We start from the raw sequence: 16,775 nt of genomic DNA on the forward strand, positions 1-16,775 counted from the left end.
ACCTGGAATCACCCAGTTCCAACCCACCTTCCTGCTCACACCAAGTGACATTGACTTTGACTTCCTAGTCTTGGTGGAAGAAGGAAAAGGGCAGAACAACTCAAAATTGGTCTCCATTCTGAACTGCTCGAATAGACCACTCCAGTCTGCCACTTCTGTATAAAGATGAATCCGAGACTTCCAGTCAATATCTCTGCCAGTTATAGAATTCTGTGCTCCAAAGTTGGTGCAGTGAAAGTCACTTTATAGCTTATGGTTAATAAAACCGTTCCGATACTGCATTACGAAACATTAATCTGTCAAAGTAAAAATCTTGGGAACCGGGTTCGAGTCTCGGAAAGGGCGTGCAACATCCTGTAATTCTGGGCAAATCACTTAATCTTCCGGCGCTTAACAAAAAATGTATGTGTCCTCATGCAACGCAACTGGTGTGCCTTCAGGTCAAGTTTGCACTATATAAAACTGTGTGAAAAAAAAACACCAAAAAAAACGGTTGAGTACATTTCTATCAATTGCCCAACAGCCAGGTGTGCGCTATAAAAATCTTCACATTAACATGACTTCACTATAAAAAGGCTAATTTCTAACAATACAAATAACTTCGTGTCACTTTCTACCTTTAGGAGTCCAGAACATTACTAAGAAGTAAAACCTCGATAAAGCCTCTCCTCCCACCATTGGGGAATGGCCATGCACGTTGTCCAGCTTGGTTAGAACAGCAGCAATATACAGGTTAAATAAGAGTGGGCTTGGGGTATTCAGGGCCTACTCTCTGCTAATTTCAGGAGCAGAAGCCTGGGAACATCAATTGCTACTGGCCGGAGGTCTTCCCAGGCTCTGCCTCAAGGGGGAGATGACTTGCTGCTCAGGTGGAGGTGTTCTTGCGTGAGGGAGACACTGCTAAGGGGAAGGGCCATGAATGAGTCATGGTGCATTGAGATAAATGCGTCTGCTATGTATCCGGAAGTTAATCTGCACCGTTAGACAAGGGTGAGGCCCTGACGCCCCTAAAGTGCAGTCCTAGCGTGACTAATCTGTGTGCCTCTGCGATCAGAGGTTAGTTATGAACTCGATCCTGTCCTAGTACATCAGCTCAGTGCTATGAAGCTGAACGACATTATTAAAAGAAACTGAACTGCAACCCGCGGTCTTCCCAGTAGACCAGTGAGTTTTTGTTTTTGGGCCTAAAGAAGAATACCAAGCCACGAGGTTCACTGAGGCTTGAACACCACATTTCCATCACCAACACCGTGACTGGTTAGGCTGCGAAGAACACACTTGTTTTGTGGCGGCTGGATAAAGCAATGCTGTAACAATCATTACCAGCGGTTTGTGTGCTGTTATCGACTTAAATATCATCTTTAAGATATGATCTAAGAAGTGGATCATAATAAATTTGGTCGCATAAAAGTAGATGATGAGTGCATATTTGATTACCCTCTTTGTTGTTTTTTATTTGTATTGTGTATATATATCGACCCTACAGGGTAACTAGGGTCACTGAGGTGGGGGCATACTGCTGGGCATTAGCCTAGAATACTCATTATTAAAATAAAGAATATAGTGTGTTGGATGGCCAGTTGATGCTATTGGCTTTGCCTATGCCAAAAGTTTTGGAAAAGGTACTAGCATTAACAATGCCATAGCTTCACCGAAGCATTTGTAAAGTACGAACAATTGGCTTTGCCAATGCTAGTTTCTTGTCTACTTTTTATTTTTACTGTTAGACTGCAGGGCAGTTTGGGTGCTAGAAATCTGGTGGGCCTCAACAGTCAACATCTAATTCTTCGTGCATCCTCTAGTAAGCAGAATGACTTTTCTGTTTTTGTTGGTTTAAAGCAGGGGTTTCCAACCTTTTCTGTAACTAGAGCTACTTCTGATCAGTGAAAATCCTCATGAGCTGCTGACGGCCAAGTAACTCGTGCATTGATACCAGACACCCCCTCGCTCAGCTGCATTGACTTTAAACCTAATGTCCATGGAGCCTGATACTACGCTTTGAACACAATACTGTGACTAGGTTTACTGTGTTAGGGCTGCCATGTCCGTCAGTGAGTGCATGGTCTGTAGGGATGTATGAACGTGTCTGTGAATGAATAGGATATATGAGTATGGGTGACTGAGCGCATGTGTCATATGTACTTGTGGCACAAGACATACCTTTAGCCAAATGTGGCAGTGTTGCATGTACACCACGAATATACAACCTTTTTTTTTTAATGGGAGGAATTTTAAAAGCAGAAAAACGATTCACAAAAAATGATCATCCTAAGGAACATTTGTCTGCTTTTGAGGTAACTTTTTTCTGTACTTTAAAAATGTATAATAAAAAATATCAAGCATTTACAATGCAATAGGTCTCGGGTTAATTAAGTTTGAGCTATTGGCATTGCTAAATCTTGCAACACCAACTGCAACAAAAGTCTATGCATAAGTGTTTTGGCTTAAAATGTTTAAATATGACTTTGTATATTTATCTATATTTGCTCACTTGCTCACTCTACCACTGGATTCAAGATAGCCTGGCTGATGAGGATTATGAATCCGATATCGGTCCCAGGATGCTTGTTTCTGGTCCAGGGATGACATGGCTTGGCAGTTCGGGCTGGACTGTTCCCATGAGGCACAGTGTCAGACTGATTTGCATATGGCCATGTCTGAACTGGGGTGGTGGAGTGAGCTAAAGAATGGTGATGGATAAAAACCCAGATCAGTTGACTGGGGGTGAGTGTTTGATTTGCTCAAACACTCCGTCCATCATCCCCTTTGGTATCACTTATTTGTTGCAGTTCACACTGGCTCCCCGTCAACAAGAGAATCACGTTCCGACTCCTCAACCACGCACACAAAGCCCTTCACTACCTAGGACCCAGATACCTCAACACTCGCCTGACCTTTTACACCCCCACCCGCCAACTACGATCGTCCAACCAAGCCCTCGCCACGATTCCACGCATCCGAAGAGCCACCATGGGAGGAAGAATCTTCTCCTACTTGGCGGCCAAGACCTGGAACTCCCTCCCCACCCACCTACGTCTTACACAGAACGACCTCTCCTTCAGAAAACAACTCAAGACCTGGCTGTTCGATCAGTAGCGAACCCCTCTTCCCTTAAGCGCCTTGAGACCCTCCGGGTGAATAGCGCGCTATACAAATTTATGACTTGACTTGACTTGAGCTACTCTGAAGGTTTCTGCGAGCTAATGGCAGCTCTGTTCGACTGGTTGGAGACACCTGGTTTAAAGTGTTAGGCTATTTCCGCAGATCCCTTGGTATCCTCGAACAGTTGTGAATGCAGTAAAGATACTCATGTTGGGAAATTATAATTTTCCAGCATTGGATCTTTCATAAATTCACATGCGTGAATGATTCCCAGTTCTTGAACTGGGAGTCCCACAGTAAAACTCTAAAAGCAGTATGCATAGCCTATAAAGGCTATAGAAATCACTTTAGTAACATATCCATATCCTTTAAAAGAAACCAAACTCCAGCCAGTCGGGGCACATCAACCTCTAGAACACTTCCCACAGAGGCTTCCCTCTTTTAGATTTTCTACTGAACGGCGGGTGAAGGGAGCTGCCCCTGAGCTCTGCTCTGTTGAAATAAACTTCTTACTGAATTCAGAGCCATCATCATTACTGCAGTTTATTTCAACAGCTACCACCTGCTGGACAAATATGACTGCCTACAATGTCAGACCTGACAAACAAAAAGGCCTTTTCAGGCCATGTGGAACCTGTGGGCAGAAGAGACTTCATTCTAAAGATCAATACAAGGATTGCATATACTGGCTCTAACCATCTCTCAAAGTAAAGATTGCGAAATCTGACATACTTATTCTTCAAAAACCTTAAAACGAAGAGAGGGTAGATTATTACTATGGCTTCAAAAGCTAAAAGCCAAGCACTACCCAGTTTCTGAGGGGGATAATGAGGACTCTTCTTAATCTGCTAAGAGGGTTCATAAGCGTGAGAGAGGTCAGAAGTTCAGCTACCTAAGGAACCTCACAAAAAGGCTTAAAGACTCACCATGGGTCTTCTAGGGAGTGAAGTCCATCGAAAAAACACGCCTATAAACATAGAAAACATGAGTTCTCCTCAGTAAAATTGGAGATATTAAAATCTGAGCCTACCCCATCATCTCCTCTGGTTTTCTTAAAATAAAGAAAATGTTGTCAGCACCGTAGACTGAGAAATTGTTGGCAAGCACACAGTCTATGAAAATTTGTCTTTGACATTGTCGGCGGCAGCATCTACCATAATGCCAGTGACGACGGTGATAGTTCAGGTCACAGGCGAAAACAACCACGTCGATGACCACACACTTAACTACTACTATACAGTCGACGGTTATGGTAGTTATTACGTCGTTGCTGGTAAAACCGTCGACCATTATATCAATACCATCCACTAAGCTTAGAAAAATATTGACAACATCGTTGGCGAGGGTAAAATGAGCAGAGATGGAGAAGGTTTAGATTTCTCGGATGCTGGAACATGCATCTTCAAGTAGAGTATGCCCATTAAAACCTATTCATGTTCTAGATGAGGACCAGTCTGACAATAATGGCCCGTTTGGTGTGGCTCGTAGTCCATCAGAACTACATGTTAGATACAAGCAGGATGAAGAAGGAGATGATTACTATGGCCGGGATTATTATCCCTCCCAACAGGCGGGGCTATATCACACAGACTAATTTCAATTATATCCGTAACACCAGTTTCGGAGGACATTGTATGTGTACCAAGAGTACTAGTCATAGACCTACAACTGATGCGAACAGACTACCACAAAAGATTCCCAACTACATTGGCCTCGTCTATACAAATTACAGTATATGCTCCGTCTCTGCATATAGAGCCCCCAACTCCACAATGCCTCGTGATTTACCAACAGCCTGTTCTCAAAGACATACACCACAATTGAAAAATATTTCAGTGGATGATATGTCGGTTCCTTTGTCTCCAGTGCCACAGCCTGTTTATTCTCCGCTGGATCATATAGGTGGATTTCATAATTTCCTAGAAAGAGTGGCAAAAAGATTTGAACTACTGATGACTGTGAAACAGTCGGACTGTTTGTTGTGTGATTTTAAAGAGGCAACTTGCAAAAGGAGAGCTATTCCAGTCTTGGAATATATATGGGAGAAAGACGTTAAAACAATGAAAAGCCAGGTGACAATAGCTGACGTCTTCCCATTTTTGAACAAGAAATAGAAGGCTCCTAAGTATTCCCCATCTTGTCTAATTGGACACCTGAATCCTGACTCAGTAGTAACACAGGCAGCTCAGCGCTGTCTAAAAACCCATTAGTGCCTTCATCTGCACCGCCTGATAGGGAAGGAAGACAGTCCGCTTTAACAGTTGTAGCTGCTAATTCATTGGTAATACTTTGCCGTTAAGACCAGCAGATGTATTCATATATAGCACCATACATTGACTGTTTGCCAGATGATATTAAATCAGAAACCAGGAAAATCCTTCAAGAAGGAGAGCGAGCTTCCACAGAAATCATTGACTGTGCTATGGACATTGAGTCCACTGGCTTCAGACAATTAGCAGGAGCAGCTGTCCTATGAAGACGAGGGTGGTTGAAGACCACTTCTATCAGACCTGAGGTGCAGAGTAAAGTTTTGGATCTACCATATGAGGATAAGGCTCCTCTCAGAAAGTAGGTTGAGAATCAAAGCGGATACCGATACTGCGAAATCCTTGGGTACTGTGCAGAATAGCAGACTACCTTTTCGTGGAAGAAGGGGATAGTTTTCTTATAGGTGAGGTTATCAAACATACCAACCTAATTTACAGCAGTTTCGGCCTCGTCTCAATTGAGAGCTATAACAGACTAATGAAAACCTTAGATTATCAAGGCAGGACTGTTGTAGACCAGAGCAAAATAGGAGAATCCAATCCATCCGAGATGGAGGAGAAAAATAGCTATAAAACTAAATTAGCCATACACAAAAAAAGCATCATAGAAGCTAAGACTGCATACTACTCTGGCAGATAAAAGCGGACTGTGACGCAAATAAGACCCTTTTTTGAGTAATAAAAAAATTGGTAACACCAGCTAGCCCAAATCATGCAAGAGTAAATCAAGAGTTCTGCGACTTACTAGCTTTTTTTTTTTTTAAACTATCAGGAGGTACATACACCAACTTGCCCGCCAAAACAAATCTGCTTCTCCTCCTTTAAGTTCCCGTCAGAAGAACAACTCCGAGTTAATCATACTTATCAAATCAGATGCACCACATGACCCCTGCCCCCCTAATATAATGCACGTGGTCCCTGCTCAAATAGCAGAACATTTAGGGCAGATATTTAATAATATGTTTGCAAAAGGGTTGTTTCACTCTTCCTGGAAACTAGCCTCCATTCTCACCCTACTAAAAAAAGATAATCTGAACACAGAGGACCCGAATAACTATCATCCAATATCAAGACTTCCTTTTGCTGCCAAGCAGGTAGAAAAAGTAATTAATCAATAACTCTCTGAATACTTAAAGGTTAACCCTCTCCTGGGCGACACACAACGTGGTTTTGGAAAAAAACCCTGCACAGTCTGCGCTGGTGGTAGTAACAGAGGAGATACAAGAAATATTTGTTAGGGAGGGGGTGGGAGGACAGCAACCCCGATTCTGCTAAACCTTTCCGCTGCCTTTTCATACCATCAGCCATGAGATCTTGGCTGACCTTATGCGCAGGCTGGGGTTAGGGGGAACATCCTTTGACCTCCAGCAATCTTTCCTGGCAAAAAGACAAAACAACGTGGCAATGGGCAAGTTTGTCTCTGGTCTTTTTCCCTGCCCTGCGGAGTCCCACAGGGTTTGGCACTAAGCCCAAGCCTATTTAACCTTTACGTTACACTACTTGCGCCAATTATTAAAAATGCTGGTTTCTTCCTGGCGTCATCTGCTGATGACACCCAAATTGTGGTTTAATTGGCAAATCCTGAAAGTAATCTAGGTGCGGATTTCAGTTTATGTATGAGCAATGGGAGTAACTGGATGGATTGCAATTGCCCTAAATTAAATGCAAAATAAACTATAGTAGTTATCTTCGTCAGTAATCCTTCTTTCTGGACACCGGAGCTAGTCTCACTACCTGAATCCTCAAACAAAGTAAGAGAGCTAGGTTTCTTGGTAGACAAAGAATTTAAATTCAAGGACCAAGTAAACAAAATAACGTCTGCCTCTTTTTGCTCTCTGAGACTAATAAAAAAGATATACAAATGTTTTCCCTCTGAACTTTTGAAAACCATACCCAAGGCATTGGTTCTCACAAGGATTGATTACTGCAGCAGTCTGTATCTTACTCTTGCAACAGGTCTTCTTAAGAGACTTCAAACACTGCGGCCAGTTTTCTTTTTGAAATACCAATCAGCCAGAGGTGCCATCAGGAAATTACACTGGCTTCCAGTTAAGCTACCCTGTAGCTTCAAGGCCCTCTGTCTGGCTTATAAATCCCTGCTCTGACTCGGGCCAGACCATTTTAAGAAAACATTTAAATGGTAAATCCCAGCAAGTACACTTCGTTCAGGCTCTGCTAGGAACCTGACTGTCCCCCGATTCAGGAAAAGTACCTGGGACGGAAAGAGCTTCTTTAGGGCCACTGCTATGCTCTCGACTGACACTACAGCTGCCCCCTCACTACTGTACTTCAGAGAAGCCTTAAAAACCTGGCTTTTTCAAGGGTCTACCAATACCGGTGGAAAGAGCTCTCTTTGTGGACTTCAAAAAGATGTTCACTAAATTCATTTGGCTGGGTCAAAGGGCACAATTATCCTACCCTCTGCTAATGAAGACAAGAGGGGAGGGGGGATTGGCACTCCTGGACTTCTTGGGCTACTATAGGGCAGCGCAATTTCGGGTGATTACAGGTTATTCTCTTTGTGAATCTGAAAACTACTGGCTACATATGGAAAGACAATAGTGGGTAGGGCGATATGGGATCTCCTCTGGAAGCCTAAACAAAATTGGCCATCAAATGCTTACATTAGCACCCCTAACCTTAACAGATTGATACCCCTGACCACCTTTCTTAGCCTGACACCCCCATTCATTTTAATCTAGAGTTCCCACCGGCTCATAAGGAAGGGCTGTTCGAGGTTTGGAGGGAGGGGGATGCCTTATGATCTCAGATCTTTTTAAAAACAGGAAGTTAATGACCTTTGAAGCTTAAATGCTTTAGTGCATTTTTCAATCTTCTGAAAAATTCCATTACATTCAAACACTTGGTACAACAACCTGCAATCCGGTCAGCTGCCACCAGAGACTTACTCCCAATGAAAAAATTCGCTCAATGAGGGGCATCCTCAAGGGGGGCCATCTCTTTCCTTTACTCACTCATACAACCTCTGAGTCCTCGCTCCACCCCGAGACACGAAAGATGTTGGGATTCTCTTCTTGCTGATCTGCTGGGGGGAAAACAATGGGGTTCCCTGTATAGGGACGTTTCCAAATATAATTGCTCTATGTTTTAAGACAGGCTCAGGATAAAATCATTTATGAGTGGTATTTGCACCCCCAGAAGCTGAGCAAAATATTCTCCAACACCCCGCAAATGTTAGAGAGGTTGCGGACACCTGGGGGTTTTCAAGCATATTTGGTGGGACTGTCCCTCAAGCCAGCTCTTTTTGAAGGAAATCCTATCCCAAATTAAAACGATCCTGGATTATCCAATTCCCCCTACAATAGAACACACTCTCTTGGGGATCCGGGACTCTAGCTTGAAACGCCAAATCCATGGGTACCGCTCTGTAATGTGGTTGTGCTTAGGGGCCGCCAAAATGGCAATAGCTGCAGCTTGGAAGAAGGTGGAGGCCCCCTGCCTTACACAATGGCATGCCAGGCTATGGCGGCAGTGGCAATGGAAAGATTGGCGGACATAGTAGAAGGCACAAGAACAGGGTTGGACTATACCTGGCCCACTTGGTAGAATTTTTGTCAAAAGGTTTACCCCTGTTCACTTGTGGACCCAGGTTGAGGGCTATCCATCTCTTTCATATCTAACTATCTGGATGACTGGGACTTCGAGCTGAGAGTCATAAGGGCATCGCTCCAGGACCTGTCCACATGGGCCTGTCCTCACCCATGACCAACCGTGATTCTATGCTTCCGTGATACTATAGTTTGTATTGTTTTGTTTTTAAGTTATGTTAGAAGAGTGGATAATGGTAGGAATCGCTTGTATCCAAAACAAAAAGAAAAACAAGATCCACACTGGGAGTAAAATATGATGTTTTCTTTGTCAACTCCAGTTACTACCAGATGAGATACATTAAAGTGGCTGTCATTACAGGTCGAGACCTAGTACACGAGATGAAAATGTCACTTGAGCTTCTTATATATCTTGATCTGTGAGTTATGCTGGTGCCTCCCACCGCTGTTTGTTTTTTGTATGTGTTTTAAAACCAATGAAACATTTTGAAATAAAAACCTGGCTTTTCACTCAGGAATAGAAGACATTGACGAACCCGCTTCGCTCGACAAGGATATTGCTGCGGCCTAAATCAGACTTCGACAGTGCCCAGATGCCTCTGGGGATGAGTTTGCGCTTTATAAGTCGTATTTACATACATTACATTACTACTGGGTTTTGGACCCAACTACGCATACATGGGAATTCATTAAAAAACCACCTCCACCTCTAAAGGATCCGCAAAAGCACCTATATCTTTAGAAGCTGGAAGTCCATACAGTGTTCAGCAAATGAGGCATTGAATGAGTCCTTGGGAACCAGAAAGGAAGGTATTTGTTTATTTGTTTACTTTGATTTCTCCTTAATAATGAAGAAGTCGGGGGAATAGAGACCCTTTCTGGATTTGTGAAACAAACTAATATCTAAGCAAACATTTCATGGTCCAGATTCAAGACATCCTTCAGCTTCTGACCCACAGAGTCTATAAGACACATTACATCTCCAAGATGCTTATTTCCGTATTCTAATTCATTAAAAGATTGGGGAGCTCATCTTCAAGATTTGCAAATCAGCAGCAAATGGGAATAATCTCTGTTAAGTCTGCATATCAATTGTCTGGAACTCAAAGCAGTAAACCTAGCTTTTCAATCGTTCCTTCCAAGGATGAAAGGCTCAGCAGTGCTCATCCGCACAGACAACACCAAAACTGTGCATTATATCAACAAACAAGGTGGCACAAGATAGCAAGCGCTGTCTCCATAGGCACAGAAAATATGGGAGAGGTCAATCCGACATGAGATAATGCTGAAAGCAGAACATGTGCCTTGATAACACAATGTCATAGAAGATAGACTAAGCACGATGAAGAGCAACTGCCATGAATGGGATATCAGCCAAGAAGTTTTGGTCCGGAATCTTTGCCTACGCTTTTTCCTCCGATTCCTCTGATACCGAGGCTTCCCAGAAAGATGAAGTTGAAATATTGCAAGATCAATCTTACAGCTCCGAAATGGCCAAGGCAACATTTGGTTCACAGAGCTACTTTTCCGATCGGAGAAACCGCACACCCAATAACAACCACTTTCTTATCTACTAACGAACCAGGACCAAGTACTTAATCTGACCCGAAATCTTTATACTTGTCAGTTTGGTTCCTGACCACAATGAATTTGCACACTTGAACATCTCAAGAGAATGCAAAGAAATGTTAGGCAGAGCTAGAGCAGGTAGTACAAACAAGACTTGTAGGCTTAAATGGAAACAATTTGTATCTGGTGTCAAAGGTCAAAAATGCACCCTGTAGCACCTACACTCGATTCGAATCTGCCTTACTTATTTTTGATAAACAATTTTATTGTTTTTTATATTCAACAAAAAGGAACAGAATGTCACTGCGATATTTCAGATATTTCAGTACTTTCATAGAGGATTTCCCCACCGGGCGCAGCAATGGAGAAGATCTAGGCCCCTCCCCAGACCGCCCAACCACCCCAGTGGCAGTTCAGCAAGCCCAGCCATTTGCCCCATATATGCCTGTATTTTGCCGGGCAACCTCGTGCCTCATTGACCGTCTTTTCTTGGATGGCACACCAGTCCACACCCCTGCTCCATTTTGCAATAGAGGGGGCTATTGAGTCTTTCCATGCCGCTGCAATATCTTTTACCCACCAGCAAAGCCGTCCCCAGGAGCAACTTGTCAGTATGAGAACCATCCAGCCTATCCATCACCCACAGGAGCAGAACGAGAGGACTAAGGGGAACCGACCTCTCCAGTATGGCACTCCGCTCCGTTACTATAGATTCCCAGTATTTGGAAAGGACGACGCAAGACCAGACCATATGGTAAAAGTCAGCTGGTTCCGCTTCACACCGAGAGCATTTTGGGGACTGAAGGAACCCCACTCTGTACAGCCTCACAGGAGTAAGATATGCACAGTGAAGTTAGTAAATTTGAATGAGGCGAAGCCTGGCCGATATAGTTAGTACCCTGGGAGCCATTAGTGAATCTCTCCAGTGGACCCAAGCCATTTCTCCCAGCGGGTCTTAAGGGAGTCTAGCGTGGACGGGGTGTTTGTTATTGACCGGCAGATTTGGGATATCCCCCCCGCATCCCCCCGCCCAGATTTCCGACGAGGACTGGTGTGTGATCAGGAATGTGGATGGCAAGAGCGTGCAGAAATTGGTGGTATTTGCAGAATTGTGTAGACTGTAGGGAATATGTTTGCTGCAACTTTTTGAAGGAGGACAAATTGTCCCCCTTCCACTCCTCTCCCAAATGGGTGATACCAATCAGTTCCCATTTCTGAAAGCCCTCCAATGACCCCACCTCCCGCAGCCAAGTGCTGTGCCAGAGAGGTTTGTGTCTGTAGTGTAATTTCGGCATCCCATTGGGTGTGTCGCAACGCAGACCGCCACGCGAGGAGGGCCGTTCTGGTGACTGCTTGTAGAGCATGAGGGATTGGGACCCCTTATAATATGGCCTGGATCCAGGAGAATTTGAGGCTTTTTAGCTCTAGCTGGTAGGCTGGATCCACCCATCCGCCCTTGAAACAGTTGTGGATCGCCAATAGGCGAGTGGCCAGGTAGTACAGAAAGGGGGTTGTCCTCCCCAAACCTCCATCATATGGGGGCCGCTAGCAGTGTGCGAGAGCCAGCCGCGATCTTGAGCCACCCCAGAGGAAAGTTGTAGTAAATCGTAAATCTATCTAACCCACGGAACCAACTGCGGGGGAGATGGAGCAAGAGGTTCTGAAGTACATAAAGGAGACTGGGAGAACCATCATTTTGAACAGGGCAATCCTACCGAGGGAGTTGAGCGGAAGGGATTGCAAAAGCCCTAGGTCATCTTTTGTACGTTGGAGCAGCGGGCTCACGTTGAGGGACCAGGTCCGCTCCGGAAGAAGGGCTAGCCAAATACCGACATATTTGAAGGACCGTCTCCATATGGGAATGGTGGTTTGCCATTCCACACACTCCCACAAGGGATGCAGGGGCACTATATTAGATTTAGTCGGGTTTAGACGCAGGTGCAATGCTCTCTCAAAGGACTGGAGGATTTGGAGGCATCTCAGTCCAGAATGGGCCGGGTCAGCCAGAAAGAGCCGGACATTGTCCGCATATAGGGCGATCTAGTCCTCATGGGAGCCATGCCAATGCCATCCCTGAATCCGCTTATCATGAGATATGCCAAAGGCTCTATTGCGAAAGTGAAGAGGAGGGGGAAGAGTGGGCACCCATGCCGGGTACCCCTCCTGATGGGGAAGGCATCTGGTAGTTCCACGTTTACAAGGACCCTGGCGAACGGGCTGGAGTAGAGGACTTCTACCAGTTTCCGAAAGCGGGAACCAAAAACCCGCACACTCGAGTACACTCCCCAAATGGCGCCAGTCAACTGTATCAAAAGCCTTTTTGAAGTCCAGTAGCACTGAGGCTAAATAAAAGTGAGGAGATGGCCGTGCTATGTGCTCCAAAGTGCCATGAAGCTACACTGGTCAGGTTGTATGAGAGTATGAATCACCTGTTTCAGGTGACTGGCGAGAATCATGCCGCAAATTATAATCTCAGTATTAATTACTTAGATTGGGCGGTAGTTAGAACATGAGATTGGGGCGGTCCGCTTTGGCTACGACCAGATTGTGGCGGTGTGCAGATCAGGGGGGGAAGGGGCCTCTTTCCAGAACATGGAGTTGTGGGGTCAAGATTTCTCAGAACGTCGCATAGTATTACACCGGGAAGCCGTGCGGACCGGGAGTGTTGCGAGTAGCCAGAGCTGTTATCTCTTCACTGATTTCCTCAGTGGTGATGGGTTCGTCTAAGGCCTCAACTTCCCTGACATGGAGCTGTTGGAGTGGGACACCGTAGAAATAGGGAGGTGGCAGCTGGCGTGTGCGAATGATCTGCTGAATATTACTCAGCATAGTAATTCAAAAAGGTGTGGGTGATTTCAGCGGGGTGTGAAAGGCTTGCCCACTGAGGTCTTGAATTTCGGGCATTATCCGGTTGACTAGGGGATGAGTAGCGAGCCAGTTGAGCAGTTTGCCATTTTTGCCTCCCTAGCCATGCACCCGGGCCACTGATGACCTCCAGATCATTTTGGGGGATTGAGGAGATGGTTCTGATCTCCTCCTGCACTTAGTGGAGCTGCCGGCGGTCCTCCTCTCCGTTCACTGTGGCAGCTGCCCTTTCCAAGTGGAGGGCTCTGACCTAGAGTTGGGAGAGATTGCAATCTTGGACCTGCTGTCTATGCTTAAGGAACCCCTTAGCGTACCCTCGGATTGTGGTCTTACCCGCCTCCTGCAATGCACAGTGAAGTTGGACAGTGCCTTGGGTACGGAAGTAGTGTTTCAGTACTCCCTCAATCCCCTGCTTATGTTTTTGGTCCTGGAGGAACCATGCATTCAGCCTCCATATGGGACGTAGCGCTCCTAAGGAGCCCACCACTTGCAGCAGGAGCGAGGAGTGATCTGATAGGCCTTGCACCAGGATTTGGACCTCTGTGATAAGTCTGCATTCCGGGTGAGCATCAAGATGTGGTCAATGCGGGAATGGGTATGATGCGCAGCAGATGTATCCATATAGTGTAATGTTCTGTGGTGCAAGGTATGCCAGATGTAGCAGAGGCCCAGCTTAGTTGACCAGTCTCTGAGACGCTAAGCCCCTAGCCTTCTATGGGCGGATGGTGAGCCCGTGGCATCTTTGGTTGGGTCAGGGACATCACTGAAGTCTCCTCCAAATCACTATCAGACCTTGAGGGAGGGAGGATAGTGTCTCTACGGCTGCCCGGAGTGTCGAGTCTTAAGTTTGATTACCAAGACAGGGTCTGGGCTCACTGGCAATAAGGACAAGCCTCACAATCCAATAACTATAAACCAAAACGAGCACCACTATTGCCACACTACTTAGACTTGGATCATGGATGATCGCTCGAATTACTGAACCAAACAGTAACTCTCAGGAGATGTTTTATCCGGAGTTAATCCAACGAATTTTATTACTTTTGCATCACAAATATCATATAAATGAACAATTTTTCTTGTTTAAATACAAACAACACTTATTTGGCTCCACGTCACATATAAAAGGACAATTATTTACAAACAAAGAGACAATTTTAAACAAACTACCAACTTTCATTCAAACACTCATACACAACAGCACATTGATATATACACACATATAAGAATTACACAGCAATATTTACAATTTCCTGATTTAGAAAACATAGCATTGGAAAGAGCAAATGAGAAGTTTTGAAATGCTTGATAATCAATAGAATATTCCTAATGCTGGGTAGAGGGGGTCTACGCGTTTCGATAACCCCTTGTTGTGGGGAAATCTCATCAGGACCATGTGCCTGTAAATGGAGAACAAGAATGAATCAACCGGGGGGTAGAAAAACCATGCCTCTGACACTACAGTGGGGGGTGGGGAAACTAATCCTACCTCGTAGGTGCTCGGTTTTCTCTTGCTTGGAGAAACTGCAACAAAAATAGAGCCTCTTTAGTCTCTAATTGGAGGAAGGCAATTACACTCTCTTCATTCACACACTCATACGTGAATACTCACATATTTTAACGCATGCCGCGATTTAGTAAAAATCCAAGTTTTTTCGAATTTGGTGGAAGTGGAGATCTAAAAGAATAGAGGAGCTTGTCCGAGCACGGTGACATTTACGCTCGCTCCTACCGCTGTTATGGTTGGAGAGGGGACGACTTACTTGTAGACAGCGTGTGCGTCGGTCGGGTGGTAGTTCCCGGGTATGACGAAGAATCTTCTCGTTTTAATGTTCTAAAAGAAAGGGGAGACTTCAGTCAGGTCTCTGTCTATTGGGCTCTTCGCCTCGCGGTTTCGGTCTCTCACGGCGCTTTCAGTTACCCGAGTTATTCTCTTACACTGAATTCATCAGGGGGTCCACGCTCTTCGGTCTCTGACAGCAAATGCAGGAGCCGGTGCCATCCAATCGGTATTGCTATTCTCGCGTTTCTTAGTTTTACTCACTTCCTGGTTCCAGGGATTGTGGGGATTGTAGTTGAGTTGTCGGTCGTCATGGAGACGGTGTTAGTGTTGATCTGGGGTCTAGTTGAATCGGACCTGCGTGCAGCCGACCTCGCAGTCCACAGCGGGGGCAGCGGACCAGTTTGGACTGTGTTCATGTTCGTTACAGTGTCGGCAGTATTCCGTCTGGGGTATTTACAAGCGATAGATCTCAGAGAGTTCATTCAGACCGCTTGTCGCTGTGTTAAACTTGACAATTAGCATGGCTTCATTGCGTGATAGCTTATCCTCAATATCACCACCTCTGGAGTCTTTTTCAATTTTTGCGATCACTGTCCATTTCAAATCCTCTAGCGTATGCTCATGATTCTTCCAGTGATTCACTAGAGGAGCAGTTGTGACATTCTTTTTTATTCGCGATTTATGTTGAGTAATTCGGCATCTCACCTCCTGGCTTGTTTTGCCGATGTATAACATGTCGCAAGGGCATCTTATGCCATATATGACGTACCTTGACTTACAATTTGTAAATTTTTCGTGTTTCCAGAATTGTTGCTTATGTTGGAACAGGCACCCTTCTTCGGTACTTGCACAACAAATGCAGGATCCGCATTTGTGGTGTCCTTGGATTGGTGGTAATCCTAGCATCGTGCCAATTGTCGGTATATTCCTCTTTATTGCTGCGCGGACTAAATGGTTGGCAATGCTTTGATCTTTTTTGATAGCAAACAATAGCTTCTCTTTTAGTGTCTCATCGATATTTTCCACCAGATGCCAATTTTGTAAATGGTTTTTTTGAACATGTTGGAGTTGGGGCAAAATGTGGAGACACATACTATCCTATTGAGAGCAGGTTTTGCCTTTTTAACTAGGAGTGTATCGCGAGGAATCCACCACACTCTCTTCATTGTTCTTCTTAGTAATTTTCTGGGGTAGCCTCTTAAAGCTAAGTTGTCTGTCAGGTTGGTAGCGTGGAACATATATTCGTCCTTAAAATGGCAGTTTCTTTTAATCCGCAAATACTGTCCAAATGGGAGGTTTTCTTTTAAATTCCGCGGGTGATTGCTTTTAAAATGTAGAGCCTTGTTTCTGTCTGTCTGTTTCTTATACAATGTGGTCACCAAGCCTCCACCTGTTGGATATACCTCGACGTCGAGGAATGGCATTTTAACTTTTGAGAAGCTCATGCTGAATTTAATTTCCTCTGTTCTTGAGTTGAGCCACTCATGAAATTTCTTTAGATCTTCTTCGGTCCCTTTCCAGGTCAAAAAGACGTCATCGATATATCGACTCCAGCTGGTGATTTGTTCTACGAATGGGTTTGACTGGTACACAAATCTCTCTTCGTATAATGACATAAAG

The 16,775-nt window shown here is 44.7% G+C and overlaps 1 protein-coding gene across 4 annotated transcripts in view; it reads left to right on the forward strand.

The window, feature by feature from the left end:
- The window catches only part of ARFGAP3 (ARF GTPase activating protein 3), a 469,979-nt gene that overhangs the window by 119,988 nt on the left and 333,216 nt on the right, over positions 1–16,775 (forward strand). The gene's annotated exons all lie outside the window — the stretch shown is intronic.

Source organism: Lissotriton helveticus, chromosome 1_1 (assembly GCF_964261635.1).
Source record: "Lissotriton helveticus chromosome 1_1, aLisHel1.1, whole genome shotgun sequence".
NCBI lineage: Eukaryota > Metazoa > Chordata > Amphibia > Caudata > Salamandridae > Lissotriton > Lissotriton helveticus.